We start from the raw sequence: 25,973 nt of genomic DNA on the forward strand, positions 1-25,973 counted from the left end.
CGTTTGGCTGTAGATCTGTCTGAAGTATAACATGACTTAGGCTTTAGCTTCAGTGTCCTCAAAAACTGTGAATTATGACTTTTTTACTGCACTTCAAGTACTCTGTTCCAGTCTCTACTTCATTCTTAAGAAAAAAAAAAATGTTTCCTACCTCTGCCCAATGAGCTTTTCCATTCCAGATGCCATATTGCTTCATTCTCTTTGACTTGTTATGAATGTCTGTTCCTTTGTCTCATTTCTCCCCTTTGCTGTTCTCCCTCTTCCAGTGCTTGATTACCATGGACTACATTTGTGACGTGTATTTAAATGCTTAAACCTTTGTTAAGCACCCACCTGACTTATTTTCCCCCTACTGTGATGTGAATATAGCCTAAGTGATTAATCTTTCTTCTGGAATAGTGACAAAAATGTTGCATCAGCATGAGAGGATCTAACCTTTGAAAAATTCCCCCAGGAGAATCCACTTCTGCTGGGGATTTCACTGCCATTTAGAGCAGTTAATCAAAAAGGCAAAGCTGATAACACTGCCAGAAGGTTTTGCCCCATATAAGTCAGAGAATCAGTTAGTGTCTGTCAAATACAGCATATGGCATTATTAATATGAGGAAATTTAGATCAAAATGGGGCTTACTGTCCCTGGGACTGAGTCATGTGGAAGTGGCTGAGGAAAAAGGGTGTCTTCAAGTGGGCAGTGTGGGCTGCAGGTGCCTGGACAATGCTGAGGAGCAGGGTAGGTGGTCACCCAAATACCCATTGAGTCATCTTAGCTGCTTGCAGTGCCAAGGCACTGACATCATGAAAGACAATCTTCTCAGCCTTGCCCACAGTACTTTTTCTCCTCTTTTTTTAAATGCCACACTCTGAAAACATGGGCTTAAACCATGCAGTAATTTGCAGTGCCTGGTAAGAATTCATTATGCAGTCATCTTTTCATAAAGGCACAGACTGTTTATTTGTTTAAATATTTGTCTTGTTTGTTTCATATAAATGATCCCAACTCTTATTATCTAAACACGCTGTGTAATTTCATCTCTCATCTACTCGGATGATGCTCTAGTACAGCTGCTTGGAAAGCTGTCAGCTTAGAGAAATATTCATAAGGCATCCTGATCCTAAAAACAGCTTGGTAACCTATGCAAGCTCTTCAGCAGCTTCTGTTGAGTGCACAATTTGTTTAACAAATCCCATCTTACTTAAAGTGTGTGATTTATCTACCAAAAAGCACTGGTTAGCTTTAAATAATTTCTCAAATCTGTATAGATTTTCTTGTGGTTGTTTCACATTAAGATATTTCTTTGAGTGCAGAAGGGACATGCTGGACTCCTGGTAACTCCTCCTTGACTGACCATAACCTTTGGAAGCTGAATTTGCTACATATGTTTGGCTTCAGAAATGTCTTTGCATGAATGCTTCCAGGTTTCCTGGGCAGGTCTGTGGCTGTCCCTGATACTCTGGGCACCCCAGGCACCCCAGGGACCTGGATCCATCATCCTGGCCCAGCTGTGGGACTGTGAGTGGGTAGGGGGCCACAAGTCCTCACAGGGGGTGGGGCTGAGAAGGAAAAGGGCAAAACTTGGTAATAGTTTTCCTTCTATAAGCTCAACACCAGGTTTGTGTAATCATTTTAAAGCAAAATTGATTTTTATCCTGCTGTGTTAGATGTTTGTATTTAATTTAATTTAATTTTCTTATATTAAGGGCAGCTAACACAAAAATATGATGATTCAGGTAAGGTTAGCTCCTTCCATGTGACTTTTGCAAGGAGCAGTATTGCTCCCCCACTGCAGAGGAGTGAAGGGCAGTTAGCAAAGTGATTAACAACATAAATCTCCATTCCTTTTTCCCTCTAAAAGCTGCTTTTGACAGCAATACCAGCAAGTATTAGGTTAGTTTTTAGTTGGCCATCAAGTTGGGTTTTTATGGGGTTTTTTTTGATGGACCAGATTTTATTTCTGTAACAGTATCCTTTCCCCAACAATATTAACTGGTCAGCCACAACTTTATTTTCTCTCATTAAGAGCAGGAAGGAAGGTTTGTGACAAAATACCCATCTAGAAAAAATTCTTTAGTACTCTTTAGACATGGATTCATCCCATAAACACTGTGACCTTTCCCTTTCCCTTCTTCTCCCTCTGTCCTTCTCACCATTGTGTCTCTCACACTCTCTATAACTGAGCTATGAAATAAGAGGAAATTTCTCTTTCCAAGTAAAGTGAGATGAAGTGTTCCTCCCTAGAGTCCAGGGAATCGTTACTTTAATAATTTTTGTTTGATATAGAAAATGTCTCAGCAACAGAAGGGCACTGCTACAAGCTCCATGTGTGTCCTGGGCCATCTTCTTTAACTCTCTCCTTGTGAGGGCTCATTTGTAAGATAACAGGAAAATCCCATTTTCCCACTGGAGGATTTTCCAGCTCTCAAATTGGTGATTTTTTTTTTCCTCATTACATGACATGTGCTGTTCATCAGCTCCTGCCTGAATTGCAAAGTGATTTTGAAATGTCCCAGCAACTCAGAGGCAGCATGCCCTTTTACCAGGGGAAATCATTGAGTATTTACTTCCTCAAATACTTTCCCTCATAATGTAATGGTGCAGCTTTTCAACAAGGATTTAAAATACTTGTTGACACAGCAAGGAAGGTCTGTTCTGCTTTTCATCCTGGTGATGCTCAGTGTCCTTAGGGGCTGCTGTATTCCTCAAGAGTCTAAACTTTCAAGATTTTAAAGCTCTTTGTGCTAATTGTATTTGTCTTATAATGCTATATTTAAAAAGGTAAGAGTGAAGTGCAGCTGGGGAAGTTGTACCTGGAAGATTGCTTCTGCTATGCAGAGTAAAATACCAACTGTTCTTTATGATGTAAGACCACTTAACTAAAATTTGAAGTGGCATACTGCATTAGATTTTCTCATGATAAAAATCATACACTGTGCTTTTTGTGATGTCTTTATTTCAGTAGCATCAGAGCATCAAAATATTACTGCCTGCTGATCATCAGATAAAAATTATGCAGCATGCCTTGAGTGAGACAAAAATTGAGTGCATGAAAATGTTCCCATTTTCAGTAAATCCTTCTAGTGATGGAGACACTAATTTGTTTACTTTAAACCATGTTTGATTACAGAAAGGCTGAGATATATCAGAAGTTCTGTGGTGGTAGCTGCAGAACATCCCAGGAAGGCAGGAGGATGGGGGTTATTGTGTGGAGAAACTAATCACTGATTGGTTTTTGTCAGACATGGAGGAAGCTTTTATCAGCTCCTCTCAGAAAAATAATTTCCATGAGTGGCTTCTTCCCTCCTCACCAAATGTCATATGTGCAAAACCAGCTCACAACCCCAAACCACACCCTCAGAATAAACACAAGTGGCTCAGCTTCCCATTTCCTGTAACACAACTCCTGTCATGTTACAGTCATATACAGGCCAGTAAAAATTAGAGTCTGCCAGGTTTGTGAGTGTTGAATCCCAAGGAAATGCAATATTTAGACATTTTTTAAACAGACCTGGAGAATACCATCACCAAACTGAAATGTAGCACTGGATGAATGAGTGTTGTTGTGATTTTGCCATTTCCAAGCAGAGTCTCATGTATTTATGGGTACCAATCCCATGGCAGGTGTGTGCAGGTATCTGCAGAGCATGCACACACTCACACACAGAGTGCATTGGCACAGCTGGGGTCAAGAAGCCAGTAAGGACTTAAAAAAAAAAAAAAAAAATAAATGTGAAAGAATTTAAACCATTCCAATTACCATTCATGTTCCTTTGGTTTCAAGCTATTAGCAAACACTGGGGAATTAGCAATTAGGTGTTCAGAGACTAAAGGATAGGTCAATTTAAGAATAAAGAGGTTGATTTTCCAGCAAAAGATATCAACAGAATCTCATTTAATTCAATTCAAACATTTCATTTTATTAGAGGTAGATTTGCTATGGTACATATCTCTGGTTATCCCCACAAAGGGACATTAAGGGCATTTTGCCATTAACTCTGCAAGGGAGGGTGAAACAGAAAACATGGCACAAGAATATCTTCTTGAAAATCTTATAAATCTGAAATGTTTTATTTACAGATTCCAGGAAGATTAGCTATCCATATGGCAACAAGGAATGCCCACCATTACAAATGAAGGATAAAAGCACTTGGGAAAGGGCTTGTGCATGTGCCTGGGTGTGAAGTTGAATACCAGGAGATCAGATGGAGAGAGTAGAGGGCAATACTGGGGCTGTGTGTCCCCCTGTGGATCACCAAGGTCTGGACACTGATGCCACATAACAAATGGAAATCATAGATTTGAGCTGATCTGTATGTGCAGATAGTTTCTATAGATACCTGTATGAAGTAGATACACACAAAAATTCGAATATATTTGGTGCTGGTGCTACTCCTGTGCTTTTCTGCCCAGTCCCACTTCCCCTGTCCCACTGGTCCCTGGGCAAGCTGGGGGGTCACTGCAGCCCTCACCTCAGCTCAGCCCTCCCTGGTGCCAACAGTCATCCAGGGCTGAGCTGAATGCTCTCATTCACTAAAATTTGTTCTCATTCACTAAAAATTGCATTTTTGTGTGACATTTATTTCAGCTGTTTGCTCTTGTTGTCCTCATTTTCATTAATAAGGACACAGACAGGGGTCTGTGCACCAATACTTACTGTGCTGAAACCAATGTGAAATGGTAACTTGGGAAGATAAAAGGCTTTGTAATGATTTATCAATTCTTGAACCAGCCGTTCCTGGTTCTGTCTTAAGCTTTAAATATTTGCATTAAGATCCAGATTGCAAGTAACTGGTCTCAGAAAAACATATGAAACAGGAATTTTAACTGGAAATGTGGAATGGAAAATGTGATATTCTGGAGTTGGGCTTATCTGAGTATGCAGCAAAAATGCAGTTGTCTGCTAAAGCAATGACTCTGCTCAAAGGACATTCAGCAGAGCAAGCTGGATGCTTTTTTTCTGCCTGGAAAATTCAGGGTGCCTTCCTGCCATCTTCCTCTCATATTGCATTTTAATCAAGTCACAGGATGGTGAATTTGCAGTCAATCCAAGCCAGGAATCTATAATCTCATATAAAATTATTTTACAAATAGAAACAATTTAATATCTTTGTATAAATTTATGTCCACCATGTAGTTGGGATTTAATAAGAAATGTGTTTTCTGTGCACCTGGATGGAAAGTGGATAAATAAAAGCTGCTGAAATGATCCAATTTGTTTTTTCCTGGTCATGTGGGGTGTGTTCATCATGTTGAATGCTGTTCAAAGCAAGCACATTAATGAAGCACCTTCTCTTGCATTCTCCATAGAAAAATTACATTAGTTGAAACAGCTCACACACAAGTGGTGCTCTATCATATATAATGAGGAAATAATGAAAGAACCAGACACTCCCATCAAAATGTGTCACTGTGCAAGAGGAGCCAGAGCTGTTGTGGTCTCTGCTCTCTGTTTCCATGTTTCCACCTGTGAGGTGAGCAGGCAGGGGCAAGTGCATATGTGTATATAAAGACATATACATATATATATATACATACACATATGTGTATATAAAGACATACATATACATATACATATACATATACATATACATATATATATATATATATATATATACACATATGTGTATATAAAGACACATACACACGTGTATGTGTGTGTAAGTGACAAGTTTACCTATCTATATACAAAGTCTCTTTAGTGTAAAACTTTTCCAAATCATAACAAGCAAATCATTTACATAAAACCTGGAGTTATTATCTGCTGTGACAACCTAACAGCTCTGTGGAGCTGTTTGCAACACACATTTCCAATTTGGCTGCTTAACCCAGGGAAGAACTAACCAAGGGATATGAAAAAAAAAAATCATTATGACTATGGTTGTTGTGCTGGAATTTCACAGGAGGCCTCATCCCTGGAAGTGTCCAGCTGCTTGGATGAGGTCTTGGAGCAACATGTTCTAGTGGAAGTTGTCCCTATCCATGGCAGGGGGACTGGAAGAAGAAAGTTTGAAGTGCCTTTCAACTCAAACAATTCTGTGATTCTATTAAATACAGTATTATAAATGTCTTCAAGAACAAATTCCCTCTAGTTCTTTTAGGTTCACTGCTTGTTTTCAAGGGTATAGAGCATGACCTAATTACAGCAGTGATTATCAGATGTTTTAATGACAGTTTAAAGACTTAGTGGGTGGAAATAAAAAGGCTGATTCTGTAACTATTGACCATAAGCTGATTTTCTGAAGATTCTTCAATGAAGCTGACCCTGGCTGGCAGGGAAGGCTGTGAGCTCCTGCACACTCAGCCTGAACCCTGACCCCAAACCGCTGCCACTGCTGTGAAGGGCAGCATTGCCCAAGTACATGTTCCACATCTCTTTGCTATTCCACATCTCTTTTGAGTGCTTTCAGGTAGCAGTGAGTTATGCTGATCTTCCTCTTATCAGCAGTTGCCAGGACTTTGGATGGTAACTTTGAATTAGCCCAATGAGTAATTCCACCAATCCTTTGGAAGAATTTTCAGCAATAGCTGCTGTAGGAAATTATTCATTTCCTATTGCTGTCAGCAGCTCTTTTATTTACCATGATTTTCTATCCTTTATTCCCAGCCTTATTATTGACCTTTAACTCAGCAGTTCCATTCTATTCTTTCCACAGTCCCCAGAAATCCCCATTACTCTGCAGTGTGGGTGTTGTATGACAGCCCTGACCTCTGCTCTCACTCCACAGCTCCTGGGCTTTAGGTCAAATCTGCTTTTTGCATGTCTGCATACAGCAGAAGCACTGATCCATGGGAGCAGCTGCTCATCCCTGCAGGACTGCAGGAAAATGCCACCAGAGCACAAAGGAGAGATTGGAAATATGCACAAAATCATAGAATCATGGAATCTCCTGAGCTAAAAAGAGATCCACAAGGATCAAGCTGAGTCAAGCTCTTGGTCCAGTGCAGAACCTGAAGCCCACCCTGTGCCTGAGAGCATTGTCTAAATGCTCCTTGAATTCTCAGGCTTGGTGCTGTGACCACTGCCCTGGGCAGCCTGTTCCAGTTGTCCAATAATTCTCTGTGTATAAACAGGTAAACTTGCCATTTACACACACATACACGTGTGATTTTGTGTCTTTGTACACACACATACATACATACATATATACACACTCATGCATATATGGCAGTGATTTGAAGGTAATGCTTAATGCATATTTATTTTCATCATACACTTTTTAATGTTTTCAATTTAACCACACAGGAAGCCCAGGATAAAGAGGCAGGGCTGTGTGCACAGCAGTTCTTCCCCTTTCTTTTTGTGTTTGCACATGAATTTATAAAACGCCATTGAAGAATGTAAAAATGCCATAGTATTCAGGTAAAGCAGTTTTTTTTTTTAAAAAGCACATGCAGTTTAAAAAAAAATATTCAGACTAAAAGGAAAGTGAAAAGGAATGTTTGTTTTTATCTGAAATACCATAAATAAATATCTGAAGAAATTTTTTAAGGTTGTATCACCATCTCCACATATAATCAAGGATTTATTAAATGAAGCAGTATTTGGGGCAGAGCTTTTATTTCATGTCTTCTTCTTGGCTCTCTTTATCCTTTTTCATGCCTCAGCAACTCATTTTTTATTTTTTCCAGAGCAGTCAAAGACAAAACATGGATTGGAGTCCTGAGAGCAGCTGAAATCTGCACTTGGGTAATGACAATCTCCAGATTGAGGAGATTGCTCAAAGTTTTCCTAGATACATGTGAAAAATATAGCTCCAGAGATGATAAATCAACATTATTACTGCTGGTTATTATTAATTTATATCATTGGCCTTTAAAAAGCACGTTGCTGCCTAAAATTGGATGTTAGAGGGTTGAACTACAATGTGAAAATGGGATTTGGAATGGTGGAATTATTATAGAGAAAAGTTTTAAAAGCATGCCTAAGGTATACTGATCTTTCCTCTTCTAACCAAAAGTCTTCATTTATGACTAGACTCTTCAATTACTAGACTGATCTACATTTATCTCCCTTTATTGTGACCTTGTTTTAAATGTTCTACAATGATAATGGGATTGCAGATACTTTCAAAGATAACATTAATTCAAAGATAACTGATTAATTATTGACAAATAAGGTCATCACAGCTCTCTGCAGTGTGGGGCAGCTCAGGCTGGGTACCCTGGTATTCCATTGGGAAGAGAATGTGTTGGTTTCTCCTGAGTCTGCCCACACTGTGCCCAGGGTTGGTACCAAGTTTTCTTGTTTAGAAAAATAACTACTGCAAGTTCCTAACCTTTGTATTTTTAAAGCCACTTCTGTTTATTATGCTCTTAACCAGTTGTTTATGCTCTTAACCAACTGGTTATGAGCATGAATAATTACATTTGCATTTTGGCCTAGGAGAAAAAAAGATCTCTACATTAGTTTTCATTAAGAGGATTATTTTGCTCTTGTCTGAAACAATGCAGCAAAACACAATAGTTACTCTGAGTGATCATTGGGAGTGTGGCTGCTAATTAATGACTGATTTGAGGAACAAAATTCCACTTGGGAAACATGTTAATTACCCACATATTTCTTTGGGTCAGGCAGCCATGTTACATCAAACACTAGATTTATGATTCCGTTTAAATAATTTTGAAATAACTGAAATTGTGTTGTGCATCTAACTGAGCAGATCCAAAGTACAAAATCATGCATCTAAATTATGAACCGAATGGAGCATTGCCCAAAAACATGAGTACTGAAGTATGTTTCTACGTCTGAGGCAAACAGGAGTAAATACATATTTTCTGTATCACAATTTCTCAGAAAAGTTGCTGTTTTATTTCCCTTTCTTTTTCTGTGCCTGAAAATGTAGGTCCAAGGAATATTGGAAAATGTCAGTGTCTCTGCATTGGTGGCTACCTCCATTTCCAGGTGTACCTGGAGACAATACCTGGGCCAGGGACAGCCTTGACTGATGGCAGAATTGCAGGGGATTTGGTTTATTAATGCCAATATATAAAATTTTATACTAATATCAAAGATGGATATTTATTGAGTGAGAATTACCAGTGTTTAGTCCCAGAGAGAATCCAGTCTTAAACCCTAATTCTTAGGATTAAATTAATATGTGATCTCATTTCTGTATTTCTAAGGGAGGAACAAAAGGTGCCTGTGTTAAACTCAACAAAACAACATTTTGAGAAAAAAAAAGTTATTTCTAGATACTCCAAATCAATCTGACAGCTCACTGCTTTAATCTGACACCAGTAGAATGGCAATAATTTGGAAGGTGTCCCAAATAGAGCCTTGAGATAAAATCACCAAGGTTGTGGGTTCAATCTCTGTATTGACCATTCACAAAGAGTTGGACTCTGTGATCTCTGTGGATCCCTTCCAACTCAGAATATTCTTTAATTCTACACAATTTTCTTCTCTAATTTTCTCTTCCTCTTCAATATACAGTGAATCTTCAAAAGATGCTCTTATAAAGTATGTTTAGGTTTTTTATGGGTATAATTCAGTGGGCTGGAAGCACTGAATGTTTTTTTGTTTTTCAGTGAAAGTGGTATCAGGAGTGTTTGCAGGAGAGAGCATGTGCCAGATCTACTCATTTTTTCCAGGGGTGGTGACTCCACTCCACCACTTCCCTGTGGAGTCTGTCCCAATGCTTAACCACATTTTCTGTGATTAAATTCTTCCTAGTATTTAACCTGAGTAACAGGAAACAAACCAGATGAAACAAATATTATTTTAAATTTGTTAAATGGATATCCATTAGTGTTTTTTCAAACATGGTTGTGGGGGGGACACACACAAAACAGGCTGGGCACAGCATCACCCACTGCTCCCTGTGGTGACAAATTCTCCAGTTTTCAGAAGTCAAGCAGGGCAGAGGGATGGTGTGAGGAGATGAGGACAGCAGAGCATCCCTGGTTCTCAGAAGCTGGCTGGTGTGTGTCTCCCAGCAGAGACCCCTGTGCTCCCTGGGGTGATCCACAGGGAAGGCTCAACAGCATCTTTCTCCCATTTCAGTATTTTGATGTTTTCCCCCCCCTGTTTCCAGCAACTTCACTTTTCTGCTGGTCTCTCATTTTTTGCTGACAGAACAGAATGCTGGTAGCAAACACATTATTCATTGTGATTGAATGCCTAGTAATTATGCTGTATTTTTTTTTTTTTCATTTCTCAAATTAAACCTCTTTGCTATTAGGAACAGATGTTAAATTTGGGAGTCTTGTTGATTGTTAGTGTGACACACACATGAAATATTTTAAATGAGAAGGCTGATTGAATTTTATACATACCGATCACACTGGTGGAATTGAAAATAATTGAAACTGGGAATAGCTGAAATATTTCCATAAAGAGGAGACAGAGGTGGGGTTTACTTTTCAAATTCCTGATCACACCAATCATGTTAAATTCTGCAGAATAAAGGCAAGAATTTACTGTATAATACTAAAATGAGACTTTCATGGCTGTTACTTCAAAATAGCAATATAAAAGAATTTTAAAAATAAGGCAAAATCTGTTTTCAAATCAAGTCTTCAGATATTAGCAATGTGCTGGTAGGAGCTCTACCTGTGGAACTGTTATTACTATTTTTACTTTTTATTTTTTACTCCTGTGGATGAATTTATCTGCACATGCATTTTGCATAAGAAAATTAACACCCCCTCAATGTATTTATGAGAAAATTGACTAATTTATTCACAGTGGAATATTTTCCAGCATTACATTTTCCAGTCACTCTATTGCTTTGACACCTTTCTGCTGGACCAGTGAAAACTCTGGAATGCTCATTGGGACTGACAGATGGATTCTGCTTCCACACTTGCCCTCTTGCCTCCAAAAGTCTGATATGAAGTCTGCAATATCAGTTCCACCAATCTATGAGATGTGTTTTCCAGCCATTGGAAGCTGTTTAGTGTCTGTAGATCACATTCCTATGTTTGAATTAGCAAGATGCATATGTTACAGGTAGAGTTCTCTAGCCTGACTTTGCAGGATTTATAGCATACAAGGCATGAAAAATCTGAGTTTGGAAGGTAGTAACAATAGCAATTAACCTCCAGAATCCCCAGGTAACCTTGGAGCATTAAGTTTAAAGCACATTGCTTTTAATTAAGTTTAGTGACCAAGTACTGCTTTTTAAAAAACATTTTACTGGCATTTCTTCTGCAACAAATTGCTTAAAAGCCTGAGTGTTGGTGCCAGCTCTACCCCATGTGACCTAATGCCAAGAGGCAACAGCTCAGGGAAAGAAAATCCAGATTGAAAAAGCCATTTCTGAGCAGGGACAACTTCTATTTGTGCCAAACCACTTTTGTATACGTGGTTTCCTCTTACACCTGATACAATTTACAGATTTATAACAGTTGCTGAACGTCTCAAACCAAGAAAACTCCCACTGAGACTGTAAATTCTTGTTGCACTGAGTGATCCCTTGATCCTTTATGTGGCACAATCTATGTGTGCCACATAAAAGCAGCCTGGCACTGATGCTAGAGACAGTCTTCTGACACTCGGTGCCTTCTGGGGCTGTCATGCTTTATTATGTTCATGATCCGTGGAGGAAAGGTTGCTAATAGCAGACATTGACCCACTGGTGGTAATTGCTGTGAAAACATTATTCAAGCTGATTATGTTAATGACAGAAGGATGAGGCACTGACTAAAGAGTTAGTACAGCATCACCAGAGATGCTTTATTTGTTTAACTGATTGATCACTTACAGGTTTGTAAACTTCCTTCTCTGTATAATAACACTGCATAATCATGTACATACAAATTAAACAATCCAGAGAGTGTAGGCAGAATGGTTGTTGCAGATCTGATTTTCATGTAAAATCTCAAGACTTTTATGGGCTTATTTACATAACAAGTCATGGTCTACTCTCCTTTACCAGCATCAGCTTGATGTGGAGTTGTCTTCAGCTATAAATTTTTATGGTTTGGAGCTAGTGGAATATAAGAAAATGGTTCACATATTTTAGTAATTTGAAATACATTTTTTATTGAAGAAAACAGCATCATTTTCTTCTAGCAGAACAATCTCTTCCCTAGAAATGTGATGCTTACACACTTTCCCAGGGCAAGGTTATGAGTTTTCTCCTTCCCATTAATGCCTGCAGACTGCTCCTCCAGGTGTATTCTCCTCTTTCTCACCAGAAAATCCACTGCAAGCTCCCAGCAAAGCTGGGGAAGTGATGCAGTGCTACTCAAAATAATGGCCAAGGCTTCTCTGCTTCAGGATCAGCTCTCAATGTCCCTTTGGCTTAGCCTTCAGGCTCTCAGCTGCCCTCATTACACAATGACTTGAAATCAAAGGACAGTTACTGCAATCCCATTTGTATCATCTCAAACTCCTTTGATCACAGCCAGAGAGCTGTAGAAATAAATAAACAGATCTTCATGTTCAGAAGAGGCCATTCCCCATTTTCTATATGTGTTTCTACAGAATTCTACATCTTTTGATTCTGTTATTGGGTTTGACAGATCTGAGAAAATGGCTAAAACCAAACTGATCTGATGAATTTCCCTCTCTTTCCTCACTCCCTGCCCCATCTCATACAGGAGCATTCCTGTTCCTTCTGCTTTGCCACCCAAGGCAATTTTTGCATTTGCAGCCCCTACAGAGCTGCACAGAGAATGCACCACAATAGTACAACACTTGGCAGGTTTTCAAAGAGCATGGCCAAAACTTATATTTATGTCAGTCTGTATTAAATCTTTTCTTCACCTTTTTTGGCTGCTGTGACTTTGAACTTCTACAAGAAACAGAAACATGAATCCTTTACAGATGACACACATAAATAAACCTTTGCTTAAATATTCTTTAGAAAAATCAGTGTGTTATTGCAAAGAGTCCCTAGTTGCACTTCTCTCTCATGCCAGAAAAAAAGACAAAACAGATGTTTGCTGTGTATTCAAAGGACGAGGGAGAAAGCAGGTTTACTACCTTATTTTCCATCTTATTGTAGCTAATACAAAGAAAAATGGGGAAGAAAACCCAAAGCAGAAGTTAATGTTTTGCCTCAGTTCTCTCCACCTTCCCAGCATCTGTGTTATTTAATAAAAAAAGCAATCAGGTGGACAGATGAGTTTTCATGGCTCTCTTTGTTCTACAGACTGAGGGGGCAACATCTGTTTCTCCTGATCCTTTCTCCCCCTTGAACAGGAAATTAAATACAATTTACTCAATTAAAGTAACCTAAAGAATTGAATTAATTAAAAACAAAGCAGTTCAGGCTTGAATCTCTTCTCCTCTGTCCTGTGGAAGGTTTATGTGGCTGAGGCTGAGCTGGTGGGAGCACAGCCCAGCCAAGGCCATCCCAATATCCAGTGCTGTGCTTGGTTCATGTCTGCATTGCCAAAACTGTTCTGGTGCTATCAGCTACCATTGACTAAACTGTATTTGATACTGCTCTTGCTGACTGAATGGTGCAAATCAGCTTCATTCCTGGCTTTGAAAAGGCAGTGATACTGTTGTAACTTCCCAACTGGTCCATTGCATGAATACTGACAAATTCCCCTCAGTTCAGAAAAGTCATTAAAAACCCAGCTCAAATCTTGGTAATTTGAATATTTCTGGGGAGAGTTTGCTTCTCTGAACATCTCTGTGTGAGTACCACATTCTGATATTCGGAGCACAAATCATCTTTGGAAATAAAAATTCAATAGCTTTCCCCAGAACTACCTGTTAAAGCCCAGGCAGTAGATTAAATATTTACTTGTTCTTTCTCAGGATCTTCTGGTTCAACAGAAGAATTTAAAGAGGTACTAAATGCTGAGGAGCAGCTGTGCAGCAGCAGAGCCCCCAGGGCTGGGGGCACAGGGGTGGTGGTGGCTCCCAGGTGAGCCCCACAAGATCCAGGTGCCAAATCCCCTCATCCCTTCTTTGCACTTGTAGACACTGTAGATATTTCTGCACTTTAACACTGTACATACTGCATAAACCCTTTCTTAGGATTTGAGACTGGAGATCTGCTAGGAGCTGATTCAGCAAAGGGATGAAGCCTGTATCTAAATTCCCCTGAAAAATCACTGCAGTGTGAACAAGTGCTCAGCTCATGTGGTATGAGTGTGCATAGGGTTAGGTTTGAGTGTGGGGTTATACCTTGGGCTGAAGAGCTTTGAATTAGAGACTGGTTTCCTACAGTTTCTGCAGTTAATTTTTATAGACTTGAGGTACAAGCAGCATGCAGGCACCTGAACTAGTAATTTTGCTATTTAAAAATTAAATTAACTAGGATTACAGACTTTCCTGCATCCTCCCATTTATTCTCAAGTAATATCTATGCAACCATTTAATATTTTGTTTTATTTCAATTCATTCAAAACTGATCTGGGCAAGGTAATTGTGTTTTTACTGTTAGTGCCAGCTAACATTTTCCTTGTATTTCATTATTCATTGCATTCACTTGGCCTGAAATGGATGCTTGATTGCCATGTAAACTACTTTTCAAATTCACTTCTGGAGTGCAATAATATTGGGGTGGTTGGTGTAATATCTTCCAATAGTGTTAGAGCAAATGACAAGATAGAGTGGGTGTTAATAAGGTCAGACTTTCAATGGTAACCCACATGAGTAGAGGCTTTTTGTGTGCCTTGTAAAGATACATTATAGACACACATAGCAGCTTTAAAAAAGCAATTTAGATACAATGATCTGATTTCACTCAACCATATGAACTTTATATCCCTCACATCTTCTATTTCACATACAGTTTCCTTCTCTCTTGAAGGGCTGCTTGCTGTACCAATTGAGCAGTGTGCAGAAAAGCCTGAGATCTGAACTAGCTCGTGAGTTTGTATTTGCAAACAGATATGAATTCATTACAGGAGCAGGGAATAACTCTCAGGAGTTCTGCAGGTTTCTTTCTGCTTTGGAAATGGCTGCCTGAAGGTCAGTGGATTTGTTGAGAGATAATGTAAGAGAACTTTGGTGGACTTGCTTTGCAACTCACACTTTTAATGTATTCTATTTTATATTAAACAAAACAAACAAAACAAAAACAGAAAAAGGAACTTCTGTGCAATATACTTTGGAAGTTAATCAGAGCAGACATTCCAGTCTTAAGTAAATCAGCTGTGTATCATTTGACACACAACATTACTTCAATTAGTATGACTTTCACCATTATCTAGACAGATAAAACGATGTACCATGCTAATCAGAATATTAAAGTGACACTAGCACTTATATATTATGAATATTTACCCATCAAATGAATACATGATAAATGAGATTGGTCTAGCAATCTTTCTCAGTAGAGAAGATGTGGATTCTTTGCCCCTCAGGAAATCCTTTCTTGTGCTTAATCCAGTTATCAACTTTTCAGTGTATCTCAAGCTGCTCCCTCCTTTTCCGCACAGAGCAGTTTGTGTCAGCTCAAACAGGGTTTTCTGCACATACAGGGCTCGTGTGCACTGTCCTGAATGGCCCATGAGGCTTGAAGCTGTTTTGAGACAGCTCTTTTACATGTATTTCCACAACACTTCATCCAGCCACAGACAATGGTGCCAAATCTGGAGTGGGAAGCCCCATATTCAAACCAGTTTTCAGTCAGAGCATTGTAATCACAGGGTTATCATGTGGACTATCTAAAGCTCAAGTGCTGTGTCAGTGCAGATGGGCCTGTGCTTGGGGCTGTGGATACACATTTTCTCACTCAATGACCCTCACTGGGACTTGCCCCAGAGTCTACAAAGAAGAAAGGGGGATTTTAAGAGCCCATGATGGCAGTGAAAGCTCAGGTACACGATTCTTTCTTCCCAATTAACCTTCCAGCAGTTTCACACACAGCAAACACATGGATGATGCAGCCCCATGTTCCTGCTGGGTCCTTTTTCCCTCTTTCACTATTATTACCAAACTCCTACCCATTAATCCTGTCTTGTTGAGTTCCTCTTAAACAGGAGAAGTCAGCAACTGCAAAATCAAGAAGCAAGTAAGGCTTATTTTCTTGGTGTATGTGATGACCATTGACAGGGTTTGCGTGACTGACACAGTAGATTAATTTATAATAAAAATTCAACTTTCATATAAATTACATCAGGCAGTATCTTTAGTGCTGTGCTCATCTGCCTGAAGGGGCAATGTGCTTTTCTATTACTGCTAAATGCACAATAGCATTGCTTGGCTGATTTGATTTTATTTTTATATTGTCCTGCCAGTTCAGTTAGAAATGTAGGCAAGCTCTGTCCATGGCAATAAGGCATCCCTCTAACAAAAAACAGGTTTCTTCCCCATTCAAACCCTGAGGGCACCTAAGAAATCACTGGTCACTTCAGGACACAATGAAGTGTCATGGTAACTTTGAAAAAGGGGAAGTGCATGGATGGACTTGTGCCCTTTGATACATTTTTTTTGCCCAACTGAAAATGTATTAATTGATCTTTCATACCACCCTTTGGATCTGGAACAGTAATGCCATATCCATGACAGAGTAGATCATTTTACAAAGAATATCCCTTTCTGTCATTCCTGTTTGCCTAGTTCATTAAGTTTACAAATCTCTGGAAAAACTGCAGTTTTCACATACTCAGTTAAGATATTGAAGAATTTTTACAAGTTGTATTAACTCGTTTTTTTGCCTACAGGCCTGGGATGCTCCCTGTAATTGCATCCCTGACAGCAGTGAGTATGGGAGGAAGACTGCTGAAGAGGCTTGATTTTTTAGTAGTTGATTTTGTGACCTTAAGGATATCCTTTCAGCACAGCTTTTTTCCCATTCCTTTGGGTGGGTGTGGGGCTGTAGTTTTATTTCCTTTGCCACATGTAGAAGGGACCTAACTTCCATGTTCTGTCATACCTTTAATTATTATAGTTATCATGCCATAGGACAGGGGCTGAATGCAAGACAAGTTGAGCACAAGTTGATTCTCCTGCTATCTCATTGTCTGTAGTACATAAATCTTGAAAAGTGTGCTTTGAATAGGAAAGGATACTAACTTAATGATACATTTACTCTAACTATGGTTGGGTGTGCACAGAATCCTAATGCCTGCTGCAGACTCTTCATGGCAGCAGATGTTGCTCTCTGCTTATAAAGTTTATTGCATTAGCAGCCTGTAAGCAGTTTACTCTCTAGAAGATTCACAGAGTAAATTAAAATTATCTAATTATTTGTTATCTAATTTAACAGAGAAATGGTCTTGATCTTCAGATATTACACATATATTATTATATTAGAAGATGGTATGGCAGAGGTCCCTTTCTGAGCTCTGAGCTGCTGCTGAATAAGAAGAGAAACTTGTACTCCCATGTCACAACAGGCAGTGGTGGTCAGACTGCCACGACCTTCCCAGAGAAGTGTCCTTACAAGGACACTGAGTGATTTCAGCCATGGTTTGCTCCACAAACCATGATCAGTGTGGGGTGAGAAGGGGCTTGGTTTGGAGCAGAAAGTCCCATTTGCTCGATGAGAATTAGGGAGCCCTCTTCCTGTTGTCATGCTAATATGTACATCTTATCCTGTAATTTTCTGAGTCATTATGACAAATAGCTCATGCTGATGTCACTCATTTCCCCAAGGATCTCTCAGCTCTCCAGCCAGCATGTAGGAAGCTGCAAGCAGTATTTCAAAAATGAAAAATCACAGGTGTTTTTTGGATGTCATCCAAAGGAAGGAGCGTGGATTTCAGGCAGAAATCAAATCAGACCACATGGAAAGATCTCCCTGAACACCCCAGACAGTCAACAGATGGTAGTGATGACATTATGAGTCAACCTGCACGCCTGGGGAACCACGGCCAGGAGCAGCAGGAGCACACATTTAAATTAAGTCTTCTATAAAATCTTTTCATAAGGAAGAGCTGAAACAGCAGAAATGCCTTGCCACAGACTCTGGTGCTGTAGGAGAAATAAAGAACATTTTTTGCTGCATGCCATGTCCTGCCTGCTAAATATAATGAAATCCATAACATCTTTGGAGACCCACTTGATTATCTATCTATCTATCTATCTATCTATCTATCTATCTATCTATCTATCTATCTATCTATCTATCTATCTCATTATTAAACTACAGTAATGGCTTTTTATGGAGTCTACCAGAAGAGCATTCTGGAATGGATCTTTTGAGATTATGTTAGTTGTAGTTAATATTTGCATTGTCTTTACCAGTGTATTCAATTCTGTATACCTAATTTGCTCCAGATGTTGAAGTCCTGTATTTTCTCCTTATCCCTCTCCCCTTCTGACAACCACATTAATATATCCTTAGCAATACTCTTACATCTTTGGTTAAGCCTGCTGGATAAATATAATTTATGTAGCCCTTACTTGCATTGACACTATCTTTTTCTGATGATGGAGAAATGAATAATGCAGTTATGAGAGGAGCTTACTCATGGGTTACCTGTAACACTGAATGAGTGCATAAATTCTACTCTGTGTTGGACCCAGGGCTGAGATAAACAAAAATTTCCAAAATTGAATATTTGAATGTTTGGGTAGATGCTTGCTGATTATCCAGCTTCTTTTCACAGCCAAAATGTAGCTGCTCATAAAAACCACATGAAAATCTGAAAATGCATATATAAAATGGCAGAAAAATGGGAGGTTTTTATTAGGAAAAAAAAAAGAGTAAATATTATTTGAATAAGGATTATATAGTGAGACTTGATCTTTTGCTGTTTTTTTTTGCAGTGACTATGGTTCAAATTCATGTGTTATTTGTGAAAACACTGTCACAAGGTAATTTGGCTTTAATACAGCAAGAAATACAAATCCTACATTTGCAGGAGCATAGTTTGTATTTGGCTTGGCAAAAATAGCTGCACAGAAACTGTGGTCTTGAATTTTAATGGACCTTGTTAATGACAACTAAATATTTTACTCATATATTCTTTTGGGTTCATTTAAACAGCAGGCAGACTAAGCACTGCAGAAAGACATAATATGATAAATTAGGCTAGGTCAAAGAGGAGAAATTATTTTGAATGAATACAAACATTCAATTTGTCTGGACTTTTAATGAATAGAAATGGCAATATTACTAGAGTTGACAGTAATGTATATTCTGTTAAATCCAGTAAGTTCTATACTAAACTTTCCTTACTTTTTCCTATTCCTTTTCCTGTGTTTATAGATCACATCAGTGTAGTGAGACTCTACTGAAGTGGAACCATTTTTCCTCTCCTGGGGTACCTGTGGACCTCCTTTGTGTTTCAGTCACACACCCACATCCCCTTGCTGGTGGCTGGTGAGTCTTTGAGACCCCCCCATGCCTCATGCAGGGCAGGACCCCAGGGTTCCCCCTTGGTGCTGGAGCTCATGTGCTTCAGCTTCCAGCTCAAACACAGCTCCAGCCCTTCATGAGGTTTATTGAGCAATTATTTTTGCTCTGAGGTGAAAGGACTGCAAACTCCTAAAGGTCCCAAGATCTGGGAACAAGCAGCCTGGACCCAGGGCTGGGTAACCCACAGCTTTTCTGACATAGAGTTTTTAGCAAACTCACAGCATGCTCTGGATCATTTCAGCCTTCCCAAGGAGATGTGAAAAGAAGTGTAAATCTTTCCATCTGTCAATTCCACCAATCAGCTGGGAGGTTCTTGGCAACAGTCTGAAGGGTTTCATGAGCAAGTTGTGGTACACAACCAGCATCCATTAGCTGCCTCTCTCCTGCAACACCACAAATACATTATTTGCTCCTATTGAGCAATAATGCACATTATGGCATGGGCCAGTTTGCATTAACACTGTTGCCACCATGGCCCCTGATTTATCAGTCAAGGTGTGCTTTTCAGTGATATTTACAGCCTGGCTTAATAGTGTGTCTATTTTCTCTTTGCTGCAGATGATAATTCAGGGATTTGCTTGGCTGACTCAAAGAAACACTTGGAAACTACAGCTGGTGGGTTTGATTTTATTGCTGCAAGGATGTGAATAAACACAAGTTGATTCTGTATCATTGCCTGATGTTGTGTGATGACTGTATCAACCTCCCTCCTGCTTTAGTGCCATTTTTAAGGATGTTTGTCACAAATCTGGTTAGAGTTTCTAAAACCTGTGCTTTATTCAGAGTCATAGAATCACAGAATCATTTAGGTTGAAAAAGACCTCTAAAATCATCTGGTCCAACCATCAGCTCAGCACTTCCAAGACCACCACTAAGCCATGTCCCCAGATGACACATCTACATGCTTTTTCATCTAGGGATAGTGCACTCCCAGTTCCTCTGGGCAACCTATGTCAGTTACCTGCCACCCTCACAGGTGGTTATTTCTTTCTAATAACTAATCTAACCCTGCCCCCTATTTGTTGGAAGCAATTTTCCCCTGTGGCATGTTAGGAGTCAGCCTATAGCTGTAACTGCAGCAAAGCCAATACCCTGCTGCCTATTTTCCTCCCACACTTGCCCTCTGCTATATCTGGAAAACTAGAGGATGAGCTGCAAGTGTTGTGTCCTTTGCATGACATTCTTCTCCTGCTAACTTACCGTTGCTGTCCCAGACCAATGTAAGAGCCATAGCTATAGGGGTGTTTGTTAGAGCATCCCAATATCCCTGAGCCACCAGGGCCTCAAACAGGAGAAGAGAATTGAACTGTGTTTGTTGACCATTAACACAAATGGACTGCTACTTGTGCAGATGCTTACAGCATAATTCATTGCAGCTTGAACTTGTTGACTACCTGCATAATTTCTCCTTGAATAATTTTACTGCCATATGGGATGCTGCAGACCTTGAGTTTCTGGCTTTGCACAACCCCTCTGCACATTAATGAGCCTCACTTGAGCAGTGAACAACCTCCACATCCCTGGGATGAAGCCCATGATTTCTGCTGATGTGGTTCAAGGGGGGATGGTTTTTTAACCTCCCACCTGTTATGAGAAGCACTCAGAAGTGGTGATGGTCCTGCTGACACAGTCCCTGTGCTTCCACATCACCTCTGTGGGGGCTCAGGGCTCTCCAGACCTTGGGGCAGGGCACATAGAACAGCCTGTGCTGGTGAAAGGAGGTTTTAGGATACAGAGAGGATTTTAGCTTCTAAACCTGTCAAATTGTGTGTTTTCATCAACATTAATTTGAGCTTCTAAAGTAAAATACTGTTCAAGAAAATGAGCCAGCTTAACCTTGTTATACAAGGAACCTTAGGAAAATTTTCCCAAAAGCTCCCAGCCTTTACCATTAAGCCTTAATGCAAAACTTAACCTCTAGCAGTATCTGCTGCAGTTAATACTGTTGACAAACTAGGCTGTCTTTCAGTCCAGATTTCATGTCTTAATTAAATGGAATTTGTTTCAGCAAATAGTGCTTGTCAAAAGTGGGATATTTTTTGCCTTAGGACTATTACAAAGAGTATATTAGACATATTGATAATTAGCAATCTGTCTCAGCATTACATGGAAAGGAAGACTAATTTTTCTCAAGCCAAAATTATAAATTAAATACATAGACATGTCCAGCTAATCTTAACTATAAACCCATAGAGTGGTAGTACAGTGTGCTTGAGAAGACTGGGAGCTCACCTTGTTAAACCCCATTGCTTTTAGAAGAAGTTCTGACAGCAGAACTGTGGAGGGACTGGTGCCAGGTGTGGTGATAGCTGGTTGCACCAGGGGAAGTTTAGATTGGATGTTAGGGAAAATTTCTTCATGGAAAGGGCTGCCCAGGGCAGTGTGGAGACACCATCCCTGCAGGGATTTAACAGATGTGTAGATGTGCCACGTGGGGACATGGTTTAGTGGTGGCAGGGTGGAGGAATGGTTGGGTTTGATGTTTTGTGTGCTCTATTGGTGTTAGAAATTGCTACCCATTGGGGTAGCAATTGCCAGTGTGATTCACATGTGAGGGAAGAAATGGCAATGCCATGCAAATGCATCCCATTCCTCCATTGAAAAAATAGAAATTATGGAAAATTAAGATACTAAAAAATAAATGCAAAAAAATCACACAAAGAGTTTTTAGGCTTGAGAAAATACCTTGCCTTGAGAGAATAAAATCTACTTAACAAATCATAAAGAAGTCAATGTATCTAGTGTACTGAAATAATTTTACAGAGAGAAAATACTAAGTAATTTTGGCTGTGGGACAAAGCTGGCATCCTCTGTGCCAATGGTAGGATGCCAGAACCAGCCAGCTTCACAGCTGAAAGTTGTGTTTTACACAGAGCTGACTTTGTGCTGAGCAAGCTTGAGAATGGGAAAAGTGCTGAGGGAGCAGGGCTGGCTGGCACTTGCTGTGTGAGTCAGTGTGGGGCATCTTCCTGGTGGAATTCAGCTGTGCTCACACAGCATGCAATGCTGTCTGCACTGGGGCTTGATGAGCTCATGGTCTGGAGAAAGAGATCAAGCTGAAGCTGAGCTGTCTGGCAGGAGATGGACCATTACATACCAGGCACTAGAAAGAAAGGGGGAATGAGGAATGGGTTACCCAGAGAAGTTTTGGGTGCCCCATCAGGGCCAGGTTGGACAGGGTTTGGAGTAACCTGGTCTAGTGGAAGGTGTCCCTGCCCATGGGGTTGGAATGAGATGAGCTTTAAGGTCCCTTCCCACCTAAATCATACTGTGATTCTATGATAATAAGCCAGTAGTTAGCCTCTCTTTGTGGTCCATCAACTCTTAAGACATCAACATTTTGGACACTGTTTTAAAGTAATTATATTGGATTCAATGTGAAGCCAAGAGTGAAACCCAATGCAACACATATAGTACAGCAGCTAATGTGGAGCTATCTGCAAAACAGGGCTGATGTCCAGCTGAGGAAAATTCATTGTTAATGCTCAGAACACCTTTGATAGGTACAGGAGGTGCTGGCCTGCAGGAGCAACTGTGCCAAATAGGATGAGAATTAAAAGTAGGAAATAGAACAGTTGTTCAAAAACCTCCTACCACCCCAAATTCCTAGCCAATACCTTACTTGAAGGAAAAAAAAGGGAGAGATGTCAGGCTGGTTCTCCTGCCTCCAGCTCAGCTCATGCTTTGCCAGCCCTCAAAGCAAATCCTCTGAAGAAAATATGAACTTTCCTCCACAGAAACTCCAGTTGCTGAAAGCCCATTAACACTGAGTTTACTGTAGCCTTAAGTAAAACATTAAAAACTCTTCCTCTGCAATACTCCTTGCAATAAACTCCTCTCTGGGTAGCTCCACACCCTGCTCTGCTGTGACTGCAGGTGGCTGCAGTGCCACCTGTGTGACACTCTCTTTTCAGGCAGCTCCTGGGCTGGGTATCTGATGGCACAGCAGTGGTGTGGCCATCAAGCCATGCCTGGCATTACCTGTGTGCAACAGTGGGAGAAACCTGTGCTAACCTAGGAATTGGAGCTATGCTTCTGGAAATGCCAGTGCTCTGACCTTTGGAAATTGGGATGCTGTTTGTTTGATTTAGTGCTGCTCTTACTCACGAGGCACAGCTGGCTCTCTGCCCTCGCTGTGCTCACTACCTTCATCTGATGGCTTTGGACAAATGTCAAAGACACCACAGACTGCTGAGGGTTACTGCTGAAGTGCTTAATTAAACAAGCCTCTGGGATGCGGCAATTTGCTTGGTAGGAGCACCAAACCAGGACTCTTCTTTTCCTTTATTTTGTTTTCTTCAAGTTAATATTGTGAACTGGATTTTTTTCTTTTTCATGCATTTTGTTTTCAGCTACAAAAATTTGGAAGATATGACAGACACTCCCCATATTTCCTAAACTCAAGACAAGACATGCAAGAACCTTTTGCACCATTAAGATGAGTTTCCACCTTTTTTCATGATTTTATGGAATAAGGGACAAATAAAATCACAAGGGAAAAACCCCCAAAGGTAGAGAGCTTCTTTAGTAGCCAGTCACATCTGTGAGGACTCTGTCACCTGAGCATCCTGTGCCAAGGTGCTGAGGGTCATTAACAGCAGTCTGAAGGCACTGCTACATCTTCCCTCTGGGCTGCATGGTGATGACTTTGTGCTGTCACAGAACTGAGTAATGGGCATTAATTCATCTGGTGCAGAGAGGAGATTGGGCCAAGAACTTAACAAGTTCCCACCCAAACCACCCTGTTCTGCTTGTAAATCTCTCTGCACTGTTCTGGGCAGAGAGAATTGAGGGTATTTTGGCCAATGCATTAAGCTGGGCTGGACATGGGATAAAAAATTAAATGAATAATGTCAGGTCTGTATTTGCAGTCCCTTCATCAGATGGCCGCAGCCCAGGTTCAGCCCCAATCACTCATGCTTGACCCCCAGATCAGCACCTTTGCATTTTTGGGGCATCCTGATTTCTAGCAGACATGAGCACATGTAAGATTCCTGCCTGTCTGTCACTGATCTCTGTTTTCAGGCTTATTAAAAAAAAATCTTTACAGCCTTTCTATTTTATTCTTTTAGAAACAAGTGTTAATAAACCAACCAAACAACCCCCCAACCCTCTTGTTGGAGGCAGGTAAAAAAAGTGACATTTCTGGTGTGTTTTTCCTCCACCAGCAGAGAGGAACAGTCCATTCCTGGGCTTGCAGAGTTGGGCTGGGAATTTGTCTGGTCTTCAACACCACACACCATCACACCATCTTGTGTATAAAAGAAACACATGAGTCTTCCCGGTCTCCAGATGGAGAGATGTCCCTGTGTTTTATTTCAGTCTGCTTCAAAAAGTTAACAAGGGAAAGAATATAAATAAAAATCCCTTTCTGCAGAAGTGGTTGGGGAAGTTGGCAGCAGCCAAGTGAGTGGGACACCACAGTGATGGGCAGGAGGTGTGCCCACATCGTGTCTGAAGCACCTTGTGCACTGGTGCACAGAGGGGAAAGGAGGTATGACACATAGATTTTGGATGTTCCATCCCTGGCAGTGTTCAAAGCCAGATCTTGGAGCCCCTGTTCTAGTGGAAGGTGTTCCTGCCCATGGCAGGGCTTGGAAGGAGATGAGCCTAAAGTCTCATCCAATTCAAACTATTCTCTGGTGATTGACTCTAGAAACAGCAGGTACATGTTGTGGTAGCCCATGACTGGCAGAGGGGATGCACTTCTGTAGGTTGGAGTTTGCCAGGCTGGGGGAATGAGCTCTAGTGAGCAAATAGCAGCACTGGAAGAGCCAGTGGTAAGATCGATCACTGTTTCCCATAATTTGACCATACTATAGGGGCTTTGGTTTTTTTGGTTTGCTGTTTTGTTGTTGTTGTTGTTGTTGTTGTTGTTATTGGCCCATGAGAAAACATGCAAAGCAGTGAGTCAGGGGATAACTGCAGGTTTCAGATGGGAATCCAATTCAGAAAGCCAGTGCTGCTGCTTGCCTTACATAATTCACTTCATTAAGAAAAGCAGGATTTACCCCCAGGTCTTCTAAGAAAGCAATTACAGGAGAGTGAGGCAGTGAGTCATAAGGGACATTGGCAGATTGGGAAATCCTTGGGTCCTGGGGGGTCAGTGAAGGTGACAGCTACACCTGTAACCTGAGAGACAGGCACAAAGCCTTGTACAGGGAGGGAAAAAGGTGATCTTAGGGAAAAAAACACAAAGGCATTATGGCATGCCCACATCTCTTGTGAATAACCAGGTTATTGCACATATGTCTCCCCAGCCTCTATTCCTGTGTTCCTGTTAATTTTGTTGACCTGCTGTAGGGTCATACAGGGAATTAGGCATTATCTCCTCACAGAATTGAGATCTTGACCTATTTTATCCATTTTACACAGCATCCAGCACACTACCAGGCACTCTGGCAATTAAGACCTAATCATGGTATAAATCAAGTAAATAAGTATCTGTCAACAGGTCACCAGGACTGCTGTTCTTGGGCAAAGCTGTGCTCATGGTCAGTGTAGCAAAATGGCCCAAGGCTTCAAGGCAGAGTGTCTTTCCATAGTCCCTCATGAAGTCTGTTTTGCAGGGGGGACCAACCCAGCCTGCCAGTTCCCATCCCCCACCCATTCTGCAGACAAGCCCATAAAAATATTTTGGTACTTTTGTTGATTTTCTTTAGTGATAGAAAAGAAAATTATTAAATGATAAGAATATGTTTACCATCACAGATTCCAAATAAGGGAATTGTGAGTTTTGCTTCCAGTTTAAAAGTGGATGG

The 25,973-nt window shown here is 40.4% G+C and overlaps 1 protein-coding gene across 2 annotated transcripts in view; it reads left to right on the top strand.

Annotated features, from left to right (window-relative positions):
- The window catches only part of FNIP1 (folliculin interacting protein 1), a 419,816-nt gene that overhangs the window by 230,527 nt on the left and 163,316 nt on the right, over nt 1-25,973 (top strand). The window lies entirely within an intron of this gene.

The sequence above is a fragment of the Erithacus rubecula genome (assembly GCF_903797595.1).
Source record: "Erithacus rubecula genome assembly, chromosome: 16".
Taxonomy (NCBI): domain Eukaryota; kingdom Metazoa; phylum Chordata; class Aves; order Passeriformes; family Muscicapidae; genus Erithacus; species Erithacus rubecula.